Genomic DNA, 20260 nt, shown 5'->3' on the forward strand with positions numbered 1-20260 from the left:
TTGGCCATTTGTACGTTATCTTTGCACAAATGTCTATTCAAGGTCTTTGCCCATATTGTAGTTGTGTTACTTGTTTTTGTATTGTTGAATTGTAAGATTTCTTTATGTATTCTGCATATTAACCTCTTATCAGATTTGAAAATATGTTCTCACAATATGTAGTTGCCTTTTCACTCCACTGGTCATGTTCTTTGATGCACAGAAGTTTTTAAGTTTGACGTAGTCCCATTTGTCTATTTTTATTTTTGTTCCCTGTGTTTTTGATGTCATATCCAAAAATTCATTGTCATACTCATTGTCGTGAAGATTTTCCCCTATGTTTTCTTCTAGAAGAGTTATGGTTTTTGGTCTCATGTTTAAGTTTTTAATCCAGTTTGAGTTAATTTTTGTATATGTCATGTCATTCTTTTGCACGTGGATATCTAGTTTTCCCAACACCATTTGTTGAAAATCTCTTTTCCCTTTGCATGATCTTGACAGTTTTGGCAAAGATTATTTGATCATATACACCAAGATTTATTTATGGACTCTCCATTCTATTCTACTGGTCTATGTCTATCTTTATTCTAGTACCATACTGACTTTTTTGATTACTGTAGCTTGTAATAAATTTTAAAATTAAAGAGTGTGACACCTCTAACTTTGTTCTTTTTAAATATTTTGTTGTCTATTCAGGGTCCTTTGAATCCATATTTATTTTAAGATGAATTTTTCTATTTCTGAAAAAAATGCCACTTGGATTTTAATGGGGATTATGTTTAATCTACAGATTGCTTTGAGTGGGTAAGGTATTTATTAGAAGCTCCCCAGGAGATTCCAATGCATAATCTCCACTGAAAGCCACTGATATGGTTTGGCTGTGTCCCCACCAAAATCTCAACTTAAATTGCATCTCCCAGAATTCCCATGTGTTGTGGGAGGGACTCAGGTGGCAGTAATTGAATCATGGGGGTCAGTCTTTCCCATGTTATTCTCATGATAGTGAATAAGTCTCACAAGATCTAATGGGTTTATCAGAGGTTTCTGCTTTTGCTTCTTCCTCATTTTTCTCTTGCCACCACCATATAGGAAGTGCTTTTCACTTCCCACCATGATTCTGAGGCCTCCCCAGTCACATGGAACTGTAAGTCCAGTTAAACCTCAGTTCGTTCCCAGTTTCGTGTATGTCTTTATCAGCAGCATGAGAATGAACTAATATAGTAAATTGGTGCCAGTAGAGTGGGACATTGTTGAAAAGATACCTGAAAATGTGGAATTGACTTTGGAACTGGGTAACAGGCAGAGTTTGGAACAGTTTGGAGGGCTCAGAAGAAGACAAGAAAATGTGGGAAAGTTTGGAGCCTCCTAGAGACTTGGAGGGCTTAGAAGACAGGAAAATGTGGAAAAGTTTGGAACTCCCTAGAGACTTGTTGAATGGCTTTGACAAAAATGCTGATAGTGATATGAACAATAAGGTCCAGGCTGAGGTGGTCTCAGACAGAAATGAGCAACTTGTTGGGAATTGGACCAAAGGTGACTCTTGGTTATCTTACAGCAAATAGATTGGTGACATTTTGCCACTGCCTTAAAGATTTGTGGAACTTTGAATTTGAGAGAGATGATTTAGGGTATCTGAAGGAAGAAATTTCTAAGCAATAAAGCATTCAAAAGGTGACATGTGTGCTGTTAAAAACATTCCATTTTAAAAGGAAAACAGAGCCTAAAAGTTAGAAAATGTTTAGCCTGGTGATGCAGTAGAAAAGAAAAACCCATTTTTTTGAAGTGAAATTCAAGCCAGCTGCAGAAATTTTCATATGTAGCAAGGAGCCTAATGTTAATCCCCTAGACCATGGGGAAAATGTCTCCAGGCCACATCAGAGACCTTCACAGTAGCCCCTCTCATCACAGGCCTGGAGGTCTGTGGTTTTGTGGGCTGAGCCCAGGGTCCCCGTACTGTATGCAGCTTAGGGACTTGGTGACCTGTGTCCCAGCTGCTCCAATTGTGTCTGAAAGGGGCCAACATGGAGCTCAGGCTGTGGCTTTAGAGGGTGGAAAACCCAAGCCTTGGCAGCTTCCACATAGTGTTGAGCTTGCTGGTACACATAATTGAAGAATTGAGGATTGGAAACCTCCATCTAGACTTCAGAAGAGGTATGGAAATGCCTGGATGCACAGGCAAAAGTTTGCTGCAGAGGCAGGGCCCTCATGGAGAACCTCTGCTAGGGCAGTGCAGGAGGGAAATGTGGGGTCAGAGCCCCCACACAGAGTCCCTACTGGGGCATTGCCTAGTGAAGTTGTGAGAAGAGGGTCACCGTCCTCCAGATCCAGATTGGTAGATCCACTGAGAGCTTGCACCATTTGCCTGGAAAAGCCACAGACACTCAACACCATTCCATGAAAGCAGTGGGAGGGAGGCTGTACCCTGCAAAGCCACATTGGCGGAGCTGCCCAAAACCGTGGGAACCCACCTCTTACATCAGTGTGACCTGAATGTGAGACCTGGAGTCAAAGGAGATAATTTTGCAGCTTGACTTCCCTGCTGGATTTCGGACTTACATGGGCCCTGTAACCCTGTTATAATGGCCAGTTTCTCCCATTTGGAACAGCTGTATTTACCCAATACTGTACCCCATTGTATCTAGGAAGTAACTAGCTTGCTTTTGATTTTACGGGCTCATAGGCTGAAGGGACTTGCCTTGTCTCAGATGAGACTTTGGACTGTGGACTTTTGGGTTAATGCTGAAATGAGTTAAGACTTTGGGGGACTGTTGGGGAGGCATGATTGGTTTTGAAACGTAAAGACATAAGATTTGGAGGGACCAGCGATGGAATGATACGGTTTGGCTGTGTCCCCACAAAAATCCCAACTTGAATTGTATCTCCCAGAATTCCCACATGTTGTAGGAGGGACCCAGGGAGAAGTAATTGAATCATGGGGGCCGATCTTTCCCGTGCTCTTCTCATGATAATGAGTAAGTATCACGAGACCTGACGGATTTATCAGGGGTTTCCGCTTTTGCTTCTTCTTCATTTTTCTCTTGCCGCCACCATATAAGAAGTGCCTTATGCCTCCCACCATGATTCTGAGGCCTCCCCAGCCATGTGGAACTGTAAGTCCAATTAAATCTCTTTTTGTTCCCAGTTTAGGGTATGTCTTTATCAGCAGCATGAAAATGAACTAAGACAGCCACCATCTCTCTACAGTGGCTGACACAATGCCTTGAGCATAGTCATTAAATGAGAACTTGTTTTAACTTATTAATCAGTTACTATTATGCCTTTTATAACTACTTTGGTTCATAAAGCAATGTGACATTGTAAAATTTGATTTAAAAGGTAAACAGCAAACAAACAAACATAAAAGGTCAGCAAATGAGCCCATGATCAAAAACAGCCAGGCACTGTAAAATAATGAACCCTGAAAGTGGACCACATCTGTAACTAAGCCTCCTTCCCAAAAGAACATCCCTCACTGCAAGAAGAAAGTATGTGGCTCTAGTGAAATGAACACAGAGGAAGAGAGACATGAGGTTGGAACCCAGCCTGATCATGGCCAGCTGATTCTGAACTCTCCCAGAGATTCTTGTGAACCAGATACCAGTGGAAATGGAAGTGGAAGTGTCTTGTTAACCAGATATAAGTGGGATATTCCACCCAATATCCCATGGGTGGAATTTTCCAAAAGATCTCTAGCCTCTTATTCTACTCCCCAGGAAAGAATATGCAGCCATCCACAGTTCTGGTTTAAAAATCAATATTTTCTCTTTCTCTCATAACAGACTGCCCTTCCTTCTAGCTTGCTACGCTTTCCTGCAGCTTGCAGTGATGCACATGCTCTCTGCAGGCCTCCTTCCTTCTGGGAAGCCAGCATCCATAGAACCAAAGGCAGGGAAGTGGGTGGTAGAGACAGTGTTGCCTATGACTTCCCAGAGGAAGAAAAGAGTGTGCAAATTTGACTGTGAAAGGCACTCAAAACCTCTTACAAATTGTGAAACATTCTTTTACTTTAAACGTTTACTTCTTTTACTTTTACTTTTATTTTTTACTTACAAAATAAGCATTTTTCAAAAAGATACAAACTAAAAGCCTACTGCTAATATACTTAAATATCCTGCCTTTCCACCTGTATTAACTGGGCAGGGTCCTGGAGACTCCGGGGATTCACGTCCCTCTGGCAACACAGCTCCCTCCAAGCTGCCCTGATGGAGCAGAGCTTACAGTTCACAGCTATAAGCGAGTGAGCTCTCCAGGCAGAACCAGAACAATGATGCTCAGCAATTTGTTTGTCTTAAAAGAAATCCTCTTGAAAAATAGATCAGGCTATCTTCTAAAAATGGTATTAAGCCTTGGCTCGGAGATAAGAAAGAGACAAAGAAGGTGCCTTTCTTTGGAAGTGCCCCAGCTGGGAGTTTTTCTTCTCAAGACAGTGTTGAGGGAATTTTGGGAGCCTAGAAGAGATCATGCTCCCTGGACAGGAGCCAATCAGTCACCCCAACCCAGAGAGTTGCAGCTTCTTTATTTTAGAATGACATATCTGACAGTCTAGTGTGTCCTGGTTGCTGTTGTTGTCACCCTGGTCCTCAGGACCTAGGCAGAAACAGGATGGAGTATACATGGGTGTATGTGGCATAATTGCCCATAGAAGGAAAGTAGAAAGAGGGTGGGAAGGAGAGGAAGAGGAAAGGAGAGTGAAGGGGGAAAGGGAAAGAAAGAAGAAGAGGCAAGGATGAGAAAGAGAGGTATCACTCGGGCACTGCCTCTGGCACATCCAGGCTCATTTTTGGATGGTTTGAGTTTGCTGTGGGGCTAGAGAATTCCACTGCAAGCAGGGCTGGAAAGAGACAGTGTTTTCTTCTGTGTGAAATATTGATAATTTTCACAAATTTCACTTTGAGCTAAATAATCAAGATCGGTGGATGAAATCCTGAAAAATATCTCTATCCCCTCATGCCCATGAGGGAATCTGCTCTCCTTACCTACCTCTCTATCTGCTCATCCTCTCAAATGCAGCTCAGAATACAACTTCTTATTACAGCCCCCACTAACCACCCAGTATTAGGCAGTGATACCACCTGGCCCCTTCTCTGAACTTCTAGAGTATTATCAACTATAAAATTCAGTTAGCGATGAATGAGTTATGTACTACATGGATCTATCTATTTCATTGTTCTTGCAAAATGCTTTTAAATAAAGGATGGACACATGTTCAGGTTTAGCCCAGACAGTACTTGTTTACACAGGTTAGTCCAGATTAATAATTATCACCTCCTTTTACTCTCATAAGTGTCTCAGTTAGGGAAGATAAATAATATGGTCAGCCTATTTACATGTTAAATTCTATATCATTCCAGACTCCCTAATGAGAGTCTAAAAGCTCTTTGGGGCTCTCTGTCATTCTCCACACCAGTCTGGTTCCTTATATTCTGTGCCCAATAATGTCTTTATTGTGAGCATGAATCACCCTTTTTGTTTTAGAAGATGGAAAATGAACAAGTCCTAAAAACTTGTGAACATGTTGAACAAAAAGAGGGGAGTTTTCATTTTAACTTAGGCCCTTGTTGTTTTCATCGTTAAAGATTTAAAACACATCACATTCCAGAACTGAAGACCAGGGCAATTCCCAGACTTACATCTGACGTTTAAAGATAATGGTGAAGGAGAAAGTGCCAGTTCAAAGGCAGACAGAGTGCTCTGCCTGTCCTGATGCCTGCAGACTGCTCACCCTCTAGCAAGCTCAGGCAGCCTAGGCTTCCTGGTCACCCTGGTTTACTCGAAAATTTATTCATTCAATTTCATTATTGGAGTAATATAAGTGTACTGGCAAATAAAAATGAGAATTTAAATGACAAACATTCTGAAAACAACAATCTAGAAAATGAAATCTCTTCTCTCTTATTGAAACATTATGTTCTCCAAGTGAAAGTGAAAATCACCTCTTTTGTTCTCTGTCTTCATTTTCTTCTAGTGGGAGAAACAGGGAGATGGTCCTATCATCCCCCATCTGTTCATTTACCATGGATCCATATTTATAAAGCACCTATCATGTACAAAACATGGCGCTCTGGGTCTGACAAGTGGTAAATAGACACAGTCCCTTCCTTCAAGTAGCTCATAGTCTAATACGCAAAAGAGATAGAAATGCTAGTGCAAACAGTTATGTAATTAATGTCTGAGTATTAAGGATTATTTCAGCAAGAGCTTAACAGAAATTCTCAACCTACACCGACGAGTCAGAAAGGACCGCACTAAACAGGACACATTTAGGCCAAGACCCGAAAGGCAAATAGGAATTTGGGTAGGAGAAGAAAAGAGGAAGAAGTTTCCAGGCGTAAGTAGCAACTGGCACAAAAGCTCTGAGGTGGGAGTGACTTGGTGACTTTGAAAAGGAAAACTGTGCCAGGCTTGCTGAACACGGTGGGTGAGGTACAGAAAAGGGAAGAATCCACCAGGCTTGGCCGCTTACTCCAAGGTTTGGTTTCTTTATTTTCCATTTGATCAATTACCCCAAACCAGTTACCAAGGTCAACAACTAAACAAGTAGCTGAGTGAACATCAAAATCACAGCCAGGTCTCAGGGACTTTCACTTTGGCTTACATCATTTTGGGAAACGATGATAAGAATGCTTGGTAGAACCCTGTGCCCTGGCAGTAACATCTTCAAAAGACAGGAATACGTAATCACCATCCCTTCTGAACAAATTGCTCCACTTTTTTTTTTTTTTTTTTTTTTTTTCTGCCGCTCAGGCTGGAGTACAGTGGCGCGATCTCGGCTCACTGCAAGCTCCGCCTCCTGGGTTCACACCATTCTCCTGCCTCAGCCTCCGAGTAGCTGGGACTACAGGCACCCACCACCACGCCCGGCTAATTTTTTGCATTTTTAGTAGAGACAGGGTTTCACCGTGTTAGTCAGGATGGTCTCAATCTCCTGACCTCGTGATCCACCCTCCTCAGCCTCCCAAAGTGCTGGGATTTCAGGCGTGAGCCACCGCGCCGGGCCAAATTACTCCACTTCTAAGCACTCCTCATTTCTCCAGGTCATGTTCTACTCTTCTCCAGGAATAACCAACACATCAGTTATTAATTTTTGTGAATGCCAGCCTGGATGTGGCTGTGGCTTACTATGCTGAAGGCTACCAAAATAAAAATGGAAAAGGCATAGTTTCTGTCCTTGAGAAGCTTCGACTGAGCAAGGCAAATATAGAGAACAGAGTTCTGGCATGGTAGGTAGAAAATAGACTTTGCAGTCAGAGGCTTGGGTTGAAATGCTGCCTCTATCACTTGGGAATGTCGTGACCGTACACAATTTTATTAACCTCCCTGAGCCTCATTTATTAATTAGAAAAATGAAGATAATATCCACCTGCCTCTCCTAGAATTGTTGGGAAGATTGAATGAAGTAATATTTTCAGATACTGTGTGTGAATGTGTGTACAGAGAGTAATATTTTCTGATAATGTGGGAGGCCGAGGCGGGCAGATCACCTGAAGTCAGGAGTTTGAGACCAGCCTCGCCAGCATGATGGAACCTCATCTCTACTAAAAATACAAAAAATTAGCTGGGAATGGTGGCGGGTGCCTATAATCCCAGCTATTAGGGAGGCTGAGGTGGAAGAATCACTTGAACCCGGGAGGCAGAGTTTGCAGTGAGCCAAAATCATGCCACTACACTCCAGTTGGGGCAACAAGAGTGAAACTCCATCTCAAAAAATAATAATAAATAAAAATTAAATTAAAAATACTTTCAGATAGTGTGTGGGTGTGTGTGTGTGTGTGAATGTGTGTACTCACTTCCAAGCAAGAAGAGAGATGGAGAAAAAATATCAATAGAAATTGTTCCCTACTCTTCAATATATAGACTGACGGGAACACAGACACGTAGACAGACATTGTAATCACTACGTAAAATGTAGGTTCAACAATGCACAAAGAGATGATGAGTAAAGTAAAGGAGAGGTGGTGATGTAGAGGAAGGGACAGATTCAGGTGCCATCTCAGGTACATTCAATTATATAGTTTTGAAAAAATTGAGATAAAATATTAACAAGGTTTTGTTTCATACAGAAAATCTGAAATCATGTGAATCCCTGCATGCAAAATGCATTGACATGGTTCTTTTCTAAACTATTAGGTCGAATGAATTGAAGCTTTGTTCATACTCTAACCAGATGCCAGTGACATGTTAGCTGGCAAATAAACATGGCTACCTTTTAGAGGTTTAGTCTTAACTTGTGCAAGTTTTCAGTTATGTATAGTCTTTATGAACCATGTCCTTTCAGGAAGTACAAGTTATCTTGCATTTAGGGTGTAGGTGGGGAGAACTAATAAGACTTAGTAAATGAATGAGGGGCAAAGAAATGCTATAAGACAGAAGGAAAAGTAAAGACTGACTTCTAGTTCCCCAGCTTCTGTGACTTGTTACCTGGCAAAACCATTTAATAAGGTATCTTTAACCTGAAAAAACAAGTTCCTCACTGAAAAGTGTGCAAAGATGTGTTGGACAATTGTGTGACAGGAATATTATAAATGAGATTCATAAGTCTATCAGCTATTGGACAAGAGGAAAACTAAGGCTCCCTCCAAGCAAGAGATTTCAAGATGAGGAGGTCTTCCCTGTACTTCTACTCAATTTCCATAATCCTCATTGTGAATGCCTTTCCTTCTGAACTGCCTGTATTGGTTAGCTTTTAGGACTCTCAGTGCTGCCTCCTTGTGGATTGTGAGCTCCCAGGGCTGCTGTTGTTAGTAATACTAACAGCAGCAGGAACAATAATGCTAATATTTGTATGGTACTTACTAGGTACCAAACACTCATATATTAACCCATTTAATCATCTCCTAGACCTTAGTAGGAAAATAGTCTTATCCATATCTTACAGATAAAGCAACTGAAAGGCAAAGGGATCAGCTGACTTGCCCAAAATCACACATAAGAGCCAGGATTGGAACTCAGGGAGTTTCCAGCTGTCTCTGGAGTCCATGCTCCTACCAGCTTTCTTATGCCACCACCCCAGAGGAGAGATGGGTCTCAGCTTTCTAGCTCTGCAGGTATAGCATATGGTAAGAGTGGGGGTTCTTTGGAACCCAGGACCCTGGAACATCTTTTTCAGGGATCATCTTCTTCCCTGTGACAAATGACCCTCATAGCATCTCAGGACTGTGGCTCCAGCAATACTTAGAAGGGGCAGGCAAGCCCCTTAGAACCTCTGCTCTACTGAACTTTTCCTTTTGTGCTCCTGATCTGTTAATCTCCTGGGGCCCAGGGTTAGAAACTGCCAATTTCTGCAGCTACAACCCCATTCCAGATTTTCTCTTATTCATATGACTAGGCTAGTTCTGACTACCTCTGGACTAAGAACATGTTACCTTTCTTTATTTTATTTTATTTTATTTTTCATTCAGAGGGAACTAACTCAGAGAAAGAACAATAAAATACAAAGTAATTTTTAAACTCATGTATGCAACTCTCCAATGTCATTATAATGATGATGATCAACTATTTAGAAAGACCAGGTGGGTGTAGTGTCTATTATCCGTTAATACCAGCTAGATATCTGTGCTAGGCACTCTCCCTGGTGTAATATGTGTGGAAGAAGGTATTACTTAGAAAATCTAACTCTCCATAGCTTAAGTAAAAGTACAGATGAATTATTAAAACGCAGCTGGATAATCTTAAAAAGCATAGAAACCGGAATATGACTAGATCTCAGGAATAAATGGAACAAGATATAACTTGGGATTCATTTCCCAGCTCATATTCCCACTCCTCTCTGCACATCCACTACACATCTCTTCCTTACTTCCATCCTTTCTTTCTTTCTTCTTTCCTCCCTCTCTCTCCCCTTTCTCCCTCCTTCCCTCCCTTTCCCCCTTTTTTGTTTTCTTCCCTCCCTCCCTCCTTTCCTCCTTCCCTCCCTCCCTCCCTCCCTCCCTCCCTCCCTCCCTCCCTCCCTCCTTCCTTCCTTCCTTCCTTCCTTCCTTCCTTCCTTCCTTCCTTCCTTCCTTCCTTCCTTCCTTCCTCTTTCTCTCTCTCTCTCTCCAGACCAAACTCTTGTGCTTCTCAGGTCCACATGGCAGGAAGAATGGCTACTCCAACGTCTCCTGGACTATGGTTTTTGCTGATACAGGACAAAGAAAGAATCTAACCCAACTCCCTGGCTCCCAAGTCTGAGCCTTGAGCCAATAAGCTATGGCTAAGGAACAGAATCACTCTATCAGCATAGTGACTCTCATATGGCCACATTAAGGATGAGGAGAGACAATTATTAGAGAAGAGGGCTGAAGAGATAGCCCTTTGAGTGTCTTTTACAAGTAGCCACCACACCAATTAACGTACCTCGAAGTTGTCCTCTGTGAGGTGAAGTGTGCCAGGAAGCTTTGTCTAATGTACATGAAAACCACAGGCATATGCTTTGATTCACATGTGCACAGCATGCCTACCTTTGGTATTCCGTAATAATAAATAATCATTGCATATTTAAGGCCTGACAAGAGCACTTAGAAATCACAATATTTCTCTAAGGTAGAGGTGCAATTGTCTCTACTTGAGAGAGATGAAATGGAGACTGAGCTTTAGAGAAATGAAGTGACTTGCTCAAGTTTATTCAGCTGGTACATTTTAATATCAGGACTTGAATGAGGCTCTATCTGACCTTATACTCAGCACTCTTTGCCACCAAGACATTCTCTTTTTAATTGAGAAAACATAGATTAAGCACTAAGCCAAATGCCAAAATTATATTATATAATATGTATAATAGAACTACCAGCTGTGTAGATACAAAGTTTTGACTTTGATTCTTTTCACCCGATCAAAATGAAAAGCTGACACTGCCCACCTTATTAACCTCAAATGACCTCAGAAGGCATTCAGAAAAGAAATCCAGCTACTCAGCAGTTTTAAGAAGAATCTAACACCATGAACCCTTTTTTTGCCTTGGCTTTCCAAGGAGGTCTTCTAAGTCCCTAAGAATCAGAGGTAATTCTATGACATGAACTGTCACTTACAGAGAAAGGTCAAATAGCAGCCTAACCCCTATTTGATACCATTCATGGCTCAGGAGGCATTTGCTGTGGTTGGAATTCTAAGTGCATGGCATGACTGAACTCAGGTTTTGCTATTTCTGTTTTATAGGTGAGAAAAACGAACATGTGAATATTTAATTTGGCCTGTCTAAGACCAGAATCACAGACAACTTTCAGATAAATAATAGTGCAAGAGGTACCAGAAAATCCAGTGTGCAGTATCGACAGTCAACAGTGGGTGCTGAGAGATTTCAGAGGTAAGACCCATCCCATTGGCCTGGCTCCTCTTTGCGCCACAGAACCCTATCCTCTCCTCTGTGGGGGTGGTTATCAGACTGCCCTAAGCATGCCTGTTTCTGTCTCCCACACCAGCCTGCGTCTTTGTCATCATAGTATTTCCAGCATCTGGCAGTGTCTAGCATATTGACACTAGACATGAAAGGCAACGGGGGAAAGAGAGGAAAGGAGAGGGAGGGAGGAATGGAGGAAGAGAGAGAGGAAAGAAGACAGGGAGGGAGAGAGGGAGGAAAGGAGGGGGAGGAAGGGAAGAAGGAAATAGAGGGAAGGAAGAAAGAAGATAGGGAGGGAGAGGTAAGGAGGGAGAATAAGGGAAGAAGGAAATGAGTCAGGGAGGAAGAGAGGGAGGGAAAGAGAGAAGAAAGGAGATAGGAAGGGAGGGGAAGAAGGGGAGGAGGTAATGGAGGGAAGGAGGGAATAGGGGGAGCGAGGAAAAGACTGGAGGAAGAGAAGAGGTATTGGGACATCCATACAGGCTTCTTGCAGAAGAAAGTACCCAGTCCATCTGCTTTTTTTTTTTTTTTTTTTTTTTTTTTTGAGACGGAGTCTCACTCTGTCACTCAGGCTGGAGTGCAGTGGCGCAATCACAGCTCACTGGAAGCTCCGCCTGCCGGATTGATGCCATTCTCCTGCCTCAGCCTCCCAAGTAGCTGGGACTACAGGCACCTGCCGCCACGCCTGGCTAATTTTTTGTATTTTTAGTAGAGACGGGGTTTCACCATGTCAGCCAGGATGGTCTTGACCTCCTGACCTCGTGATCCACCCACCTCGGCCTTCCAAAGTGCTGGGATTACAGGCGTGAACCACGGCACCCTGCCCAGTCCATCTGTTTTAACACCAAGGCAAGTTTTTGAGCAAAGCATCTATAAACCTTGGTGAAGATCTAGTTGACACATGCAGACCACTAGCTCTGGCAAAGAGACAATACCTCCCAAGTGGCCACTGGACTCCTCGATCCTGGCAGAGAAGAGTAGAGCCTGTCCCTAAAGACACACAGGCAGTGGCTGGCGCTTCCCCTCTGTGAAGGGAAGAGACATGAAAGCGGAATCACTCTCTGGCCAACATTGTTTGTGTGGAAACAACTGGCAGAGGAGAATCTTCTCAGCCTTCAAGGAGATCCTCCTAGTTATGCCAATTAAATTTCCATTTCTCATGTACCTTCAGCTACTGTCTTCAGAGAAACCTGAGCCTACCAAGCAGGCACTCTGACCCTGTCCAGAGAAAGAGTGTTAATTGTGTATCTTCTAGCTGTGGGGCTTCAGTCATGTAAATTGAAAAAGTAAACCTAATTTGAGGGATATGTAAATGACAAACTGAAAGAATTAATATTTAGCTCTGTGAAAAACACAGCTTTCCTCCTCATTATGAAGGCTGATTTTTGTGCAACCAGAGGAAAAACGAATTGTTGGAATCTCCTCAAAATGTGCAGCTGAGGATGCCTTTATATTAATGAGGAAAGTGATGTTGATTAATAGGCAGCCCAAAATCCAGAAAGACGGTTTCCTCCCTTCTGTCTTCCTGCCAGCCTGGGAACAAGCAGCCTAGTGAGGTCCCCAGGCAGAACGAGAGCACAGTCCCCTGGGTCTGCTACTGGCTGGGGCACTTGGAATCTGATCATTCTCCTTTCAATTATACTGACAAACATGGCTAGGCTTGAACAAATGGGCCCCCATGAATTAGACTGCATTATTATAGAACTCCAGCTCTTCCAAGCCTCCCTGACCATAATTAATCAGGACCCCCCTATTGTAGCCCACGGCTAGTCCAGGAAAATATTTTCTGAAAGTTTAACTAAGTAACAGTATTGATTTTTATCCTTAATACTTTCTTCTACTCATCAAATCTCTTACACGGACTTAGTGAATTTCACGTTTCCATGGCTCTATAGCCAACATTGTGTAATACGTCCTTCAACACAATCAAGCAAGGGACTAAAATTCCCATTTTACAGAACAGGAATGTAAATCACAGGGAGGCAGAAGTACCTTAATGAATAAGAACTTGAGTCTTCTGCCTCCTAGACTAGCAGTACTTCTCTCTAACAAAGGCTTTGAAGATCGCCTTTGTCTAGGGGAAGAGCTTCTATCTGATTTTGCCACCCTCTGGGTCACACAAGCCAGGGGCAACTAGGAATGAAAGCAAAGTATTCATTTGCCTTTTTTCTCCCAAATAAGAAGGAAAGCAGCCTCCTCTTTCTGGTTCATGGTCCGCATGGGCCATTCTTTGTTCTTCCCTATACAAAGAGTGAGTTTACTGTCAAAGATCAGAGGCCAGACTTCATATGCTACCTAGCTCCGGGCACTGCAACCTGTCCTCAATTTCAGGTAGCCTTTAAAAGATTGGTGACCTCTGAAGCTCATGAGACACATGTCCCTGCAGTGGATGAATGCCCTAAGCAAGCAAGAAAAGCCTTGGTATGGTGTGGAAACATTCTTTGGCCAAGAGTCCAGTCTGCAGAGATGCAGCTATAGTGAGACCTGAAGCTTATGTACAATTTTGACAGCCCATTTTAGGAATGAATGCACAGTTACAAAAATAAAATTTTGTATAAAAGTGAATATTTACTTATAAAGAAAAGACAAAGTATATCATAGCACGCAAATTTTAGAAAACTGACAAATACCACAAACATCATAAAATGAAGATAAAGACATGATATTTGTATTAATTAACCACCTAACATAGTTTTTTTTGGTACGTTTCCTACATTTTCAGCTGTCCATGCCAAGAGTTTTATGACATCATTTTCAAGGCAGAGAAGGAACCATAACTTAGCATTTTTCTCTTCAGGTTTCTCATCCACTGTCCGTTGGCATCCAGTGCCGGGCTGTGTAAGACACATTCACATGGCAGCATGGCCTCTGGCCTCACATCCTCCTGCCAACACCAGGCAAGTCATCTCAGTAGGTGGCAAGAGCATCCTGGAAGCCATTCATGCAACAGGACAGTCAGTTACAACTTACCTCTGCAAGGAAGTGACTTATGTGTGAATCACAAAACCCCAACTCACTGTAATTCCAATGCAACTCTCTCCTTAGCTGGATCCCAGAAATGTCTACAACTACTCCACCAAAAACGAACTAATAGGATTTGTCTGGAGAAGTTGGGGAGAAAGAAAGAGTGGCCTTAGCTGACTGCATTTAAAATATCTTAATGTCACAAATTTTGAAAAAATGATCATTTGATCATATTGCTAAGACTCCTCCCCAGATGTTAAAAGGGACTGGTGCAATTGCAGAACCCTAAACTGAAGCATCACCATCTTCATGGTAAAATTACCTCTGGGTCTCTTCTTAGTCTTCTGGCCCCAGAAGCAGTGGAGAACAAGGAGGAACTCTGGAAGAAAATATCTCTAACAGATCTGGCATTACCTAAAGCACCTAGACTCTAATCCTAGGTCCAGCTGAAAATCCAACTCATGCATGTCTGGGCTGAACAGACCTTTGTTACAGTAGGCTGCCATCCTCACAGCAGATCTGGTGTACATCCACAGGCTGAAGTTCTCACTCTCTCCCAGGACCTAATAGGCCCATTCACCTCTCTCACAACCACACTTTTTCTAGGAAGGAGGCAATCTGGCTGTGCAGGTTCAGTGTGTAAACAATTTAGCCCAAAACTTAAATCTCTATTTTGTACCCTGTGATCTCTTTTGCTTATATAACAGAAATGCATAGCTGGGCATGGTGGCTCATGCTTATAATCCCAGCACTTTGGGAGACCGAGGTGGGCGGATCACTTGAGGTCAGGAGTTTGAGACCAGCCTGGCCAACATGGCAAAACCCCATCTCTACAAAAAATACAAAAATTAGCTGGGCGTGGTGGCGTGTGCTTGTAGTCCCAGCTACTCGGGAGGCCAAAGCAAGAGAATATCTTGCAACCGGGAGGCAGAGGTTGCGGTGAGCTGAGATCGTGCCACTGCACTCAAACGTGGGCAACAGAGGGAGACTCCATCTCAGGTAAAACAAAAAAAAAAGGAAAGAAAGAAATGCAAGTGCATGATCCTCAGCCCTAGGGTTAGGCCCTGATTCCTACATAAAATGCAACATGTCATCCTCAATATGAATAAATACATGCAGGTGTAATATAGGTAGAGGCATACCATTAAAACAAAAAGTACTTTAGGAGTCTCCACCTACCCCATAAATTTCATAATCTTGTTAAAGACAGAGGATTTGAATAGCTGTACATCTACTGATATGCTTCTCACTTATTTATGTCTTTAGTTAATTCAGTGGTTCTCATCCAGAACACAGGAATACTACATAAGATTGCACATTTAAAACTTTGCATGTTTTAATTTATGGGTAGTAGAAAGGTTTTCACGTGAAGTTTTAACGATATATGATTTTCACCTTACTGGTTGACTTTTGAACTTAACCACCACACAAAACATGACCACAGTATTTTTGTTCATTAAATCAAGAAAGTAAATAATTTCCAGTGAATAAATGTAAGGTAGACACTTTGTTCCTATAACCTGGGGATGAGGAGAAGCAGAGTGGAAGCAATAGTGTGCAGCATTCTGATAAACCTCCCTAGACACAAAAAAGGAAATTGCATCTCTAATCTCAGTATCTGATTAAATATGAAAGAGAGACGGGGTGGTGAGGAAACGTCACATAATCTTGGATAACTCTTGAAAGGAGGGCTTCAAAGCTCCACATCATAGGGTTTTTAATTGAGATTCCATATTTCTGTTATGAATATGAACTTGTACATTACTCAAGGAAATTACATTTGGTTATAAACATTGAAAAGACGAGTTTTTTTTATTTTTTAATATCTGTGTTATTCAGATGGTAATGAAAATCAGAAATTTCAAGCTGGCAAATAACAGCTAAGAAGAGTACAGTGGGGAGCCTGGAAGTCAATGTGTTTACCCAGTTATCTGGTCAAATCTCACTAAAGGCAACTCCAAGAGCCCACCCCCTGCTTCCTATTTTTTCCTTCTGTTTCTAGCAGATATTAAACTTAGATTTACTTTCATTTTTGTTATAAATTCTTCTTTTGTTATGGATTGTTTAAATGTGACTTTAACTCACATATGCAGTTATTCTACTTGTTTTTTGATTATTGGTTTCCAATTTGATTTTATTAATTCATCCCATCAACAAATGTTTATTCAGTACCTACTATGTACCTGATGCTCTTCTAGGCATTGGAGATACAGCCAGGAGCAAAATTCTCAATGACATTCTGTTACATTAAATCACATGAAACTGCCACACTTATAGGTCAATAATCGTCAAGAATCAACATTCTGGGCCGGGCGCGGTGGTTCAAGCCTGTAATCCCAGCACTTTGGGAGGCCGAGACGGGCAGATCACGAGGTCAGGAGATCGAGACCATCCTGGCTAACACGGTGAAACCCCGTCTCCACTAAAAAATACAAAAAACTAGCCGGGCGAGGTGGTGGGTGCCTGTAGTCCCAGCTACTCAGGAGGCTGAGGCAGGAGAATGGCGTAAACCCGGGAAGCGGAGCTTGCAGTGAGCTGAGATCCGGCCACTGCACTCCAGCCCAGGCAACAGAGCGAGACTCCGTCTCAAAAAAAAAAAAAAAAAAAAAAAAGAATCAACATTCTGACATGGTCCAACCTAATGTTGGGGAAACAAAAAATATAAATAAAATTGGTAAGGATTTCTGCAGTGTTTTAGAACCTCTTCTTAGGTGATAGGCTTTTACACAATGGGATCTTATTAGACCCACCACATAAGATGAACTCTTTGTATTGACTTCTTATTCCAGCCTTAAAATCTGAAGCTCAGCCCAGGAAGCAGTAGGTGGCCTCAGTGAAAAAGCTACATTCTGCAGTTTTCCCACCCTCTTACTTCTGCTTTCATACTTTTTGGGCCATGAAGAACGTTAACTTTCTTATTGGCTCAATGATGGACTTTTAAAGCATTTACCATTCTTCTTTCAAGAGTTTTGTGGGTTTTTTTAATAGGAGGTTTCAGAGAAAACTAGTTTAATAATACCTGAAATGAAGTAAGCTGCTGGTGAATATTGAGAACGTTTTTATTACTCTCAATATAAGATATGCTGAGAGAAGACCACATACCTGATAAACCAGACGTTTGTTCAGTTTTGATGGTTCTGGCTTTTGGTGGGGTGTTCCTTCTAACAATATATTTCTAAAGGAAGCTATGTCTGGTACAAAGGGCAAAAGAGAAAACTGGCTTCCCAGAGATAACAGGTATTTAGAGGCTCTTGCAGCACTGAGAGAGTGCAAAAAAAAGCCCTGAAGCTGGAGGGAGGAGGCTCTTCCACTTATCAGCTTCGTAAGCTTTGATACATTCTTACCCTACCCAAGCCACAGTTTCTTGTGTATAAAATAAAGACAATTTCCTCCATTCCACAGATTGTCAAATGAGAGAACATACGTTCAAGTGCTTTGAACACTAAATATAGTTTCTGCTAAATATATAGAAAGGCAATTTTCAAAATGGGAAAATAAAATTTCAAGCAAAAACAAGAGTGCAGTGGAGCAGGCAAAGGAAGACAAGGGAAAAGGGACAGTGGTCACAGAGCACACTGTGTTGCTGCTGCCACTGTGCCAGCCCCTTGGGTCTCAGTGAGGCCAATGATGTGCCAGAATATGAGGCAAGCCAATTTGGGAGCAGACTGGACCCAGCTTCATTTAACATTGCTACCAGTTATTTGATTACAATACAAACCAAGTAGGTGCAATTTACATTGACATGTCACGCCTTACATGGGAAGGACAGCGGTTCCAGGAGAAAGCTAGCCTTCCCTTCTGGTCCAGAAAATCCAGCACAGCATCATGGTGCAAGATCATCAGCCTGTTAGAGTAGGCAGATAGCTAGAAATAAGCAGGAAGGGAGAGCCCCTGAGAAAAGGGAGGTCTGGAAAATCTCACACCCCAGGGACCATCCAAAACATGCGTGCTAGATATGAGCAGAGAGGAGGAGAAATACCTATGCAGAAAGGAACACCCCTTAAGATGCCCAGTAATCATTTACTCTGCAGTTAGCTGGTCAGAATGTAGCTAGCTACATGCTGATAAGGCGGAAAGAAGGCAACAGAGAAATTCCTAAGAGATATGCAGGCACAGTACATGTAGATTTGAAGGCTATACAACCTTCCTGGGGTGGCAGTAATGAGCAATGCAGCCATTCGGTAGAATTCCTATCCAACACTGGGCCCATGCATGTGCACCAATGCATAGTAATGATAAAGGAGATAGAAAGAAATTATTTAGGCAGATAGTGAGGGCAAGGGTCCTCAGTAGAACTTCCCTTCTAACAAAAAGCAGCCCTAGACATTACTTCTTTTCTAACAAACAGTAGCCTGAAAGATCAAGCTGCAAACAGATAAGGAAGCTGGAAGCTTGCACAACGGGAGGCCTGCAGCTACACCAACAGAAGGGGGCTACCTGGGGGCCAGGCAAGTCCACCATCAGGGTCCGCCTTTCCTTTTTTGTTAGCATGTGTACAGTAAGAAAGAACTGGGCAACATGGAGATGCTCAGAGAACCCACCTGCACAATAAAACATTGGGGTGGGGGATGCCAGAGATTCACACCCTATGCAGATGGCACACCCGATCCTAACTTGTTTTTTGCACCCTGTGTAGATCAGACACCACCTCCCCACTAGCTCATGTATAAAAATCCCTACATTTCACTGTGGATGAGCAGCTCATTTCCCAGGACCCCTGTCTGTAGCAGACAGCTATTCTCTTTCTTTTGCCTATTAAATTTCTGCTCTCCCTCATTCTTTGTGTGTCTGCATCCTTCATCTCCTGGAACCTCAGGTGTTACCCTAGACGATGAGGTTGCTTCAGTAAGGAAAGGTCCACAAGCCTGGGGTGGGATCTAAATGGGAAAACAGGGGGGACTTAAGGCAGAAGCAGGAAAACTAAATAAAGTAAAAAAGCAGAGACTTATGACAGAGGTGGGAACTTCAAGAAAAAATCTGGTATCATAAAAACCGAGTGCAGAACTCTCAGAGGCTACTGGCTCATTCTCTTTCAGCAGCCCACTCTGCCTCATCTTTCAGAATGTCCTGTCTCTCTGAATAAACTCTCTGCTCTCTATTTTCCTTCAATAAATTATCTTTCTTTTGGAGGTGGGAGTGCTAAATTTTCTCTTGGCAGAATTCTTTCTTCCAAGTAAGACTAAGAAACAAGGATTCCTGCACTTCCCAGTAACAGGCCCATACCAGATAGCTGCGTCCTCAGCATGGTGGTAGGTCAGCTTAAGGCAGGTGAAGACTCCATCATAGGATTCCACCAGATGTTCCTGTTAAAGAACATCAAGGAGGTGTGGGATTGCACCAATGACATGTTCAGGCTTGCCCTGAACAGCATGGGCTGACCTCCTCCCAGCCAGGCACTCATGCGGTTTCCTCCTCCTGCCTCTTGTCAGTACTATTCACACTCCTCCAGTTGCTCCAAATATCATACACAAACGACCAGGACTGCGGTGGGAGTGGGTGCAGTGCACTGCTGCCATCGACATGCTCATAATGTTTGGATGCTAGACTACCTGCATAGGATGGGAGAAATTTGTGTTGTACTAGTGCATGCCTTAGAAAGACTTAAGTAATGCAAAGATTTGTCCTTTTTTAAAATAAAAACAATCTACTGACAAGTTGCTCTAATTACACAAGGAAGTGAAGGAGAAAGCAGCTGCCTCATCACCCAGACATTGATTTTTTTCCAGTATTTCAATGTTTCATGATACAATAAAACCATAAATTTTTTGAATAAGAATTAAAAAATAAAAGAAAAACACACTCTGATCTTTTTAAAGATAGAGTCCCCAGATGGCTAGACCCAGAATTTCTAGGCAATCGGAGAAGGAAGGATCAGTGAAGTTGAGCATGAATTCACAAAGAACAGCACAGAACCTGTATTTATACACTGCTAGTGTTTTAGGGTTTGCGTTCTTCCATGGCAAAGTGGGAACAGGCCAAATGAAGAGAATACAGTGGTTTGCAAAC

At 42.4% G+C, this 20260-nt stretch overlaps 1 pseudogene; it reads left to right on the forward strand.

Annotated features, from left to right (window-relative positions):
• The first annotated feature begins 17897 nt into the window (after positions 1 to 17897).
• LOC115894194 lies at positions 17898 to 19632 on the forward strand (annotated as a pseudogene).
• The last annotated feature ends 628 nt before the right edge of the window (positions 19633 to 20260 follow it).

The sequence above is a fragment of the Rhinopithecus roxellana genome, chromosome 17, assembly GCF_007565055.1.
Source record: "Rhinopithecus roxellana isolate Shanxi Qingling chromosome 17, ASM756505v1, whole genome shotgun sequence".
Classification (NCBI taxonomy): Eukaryota; Metazoa; Chordata; class Mammalia; order Primates; family Cercopithecidae; genus Rhinopithecus; species Rhinopithecus roxellana.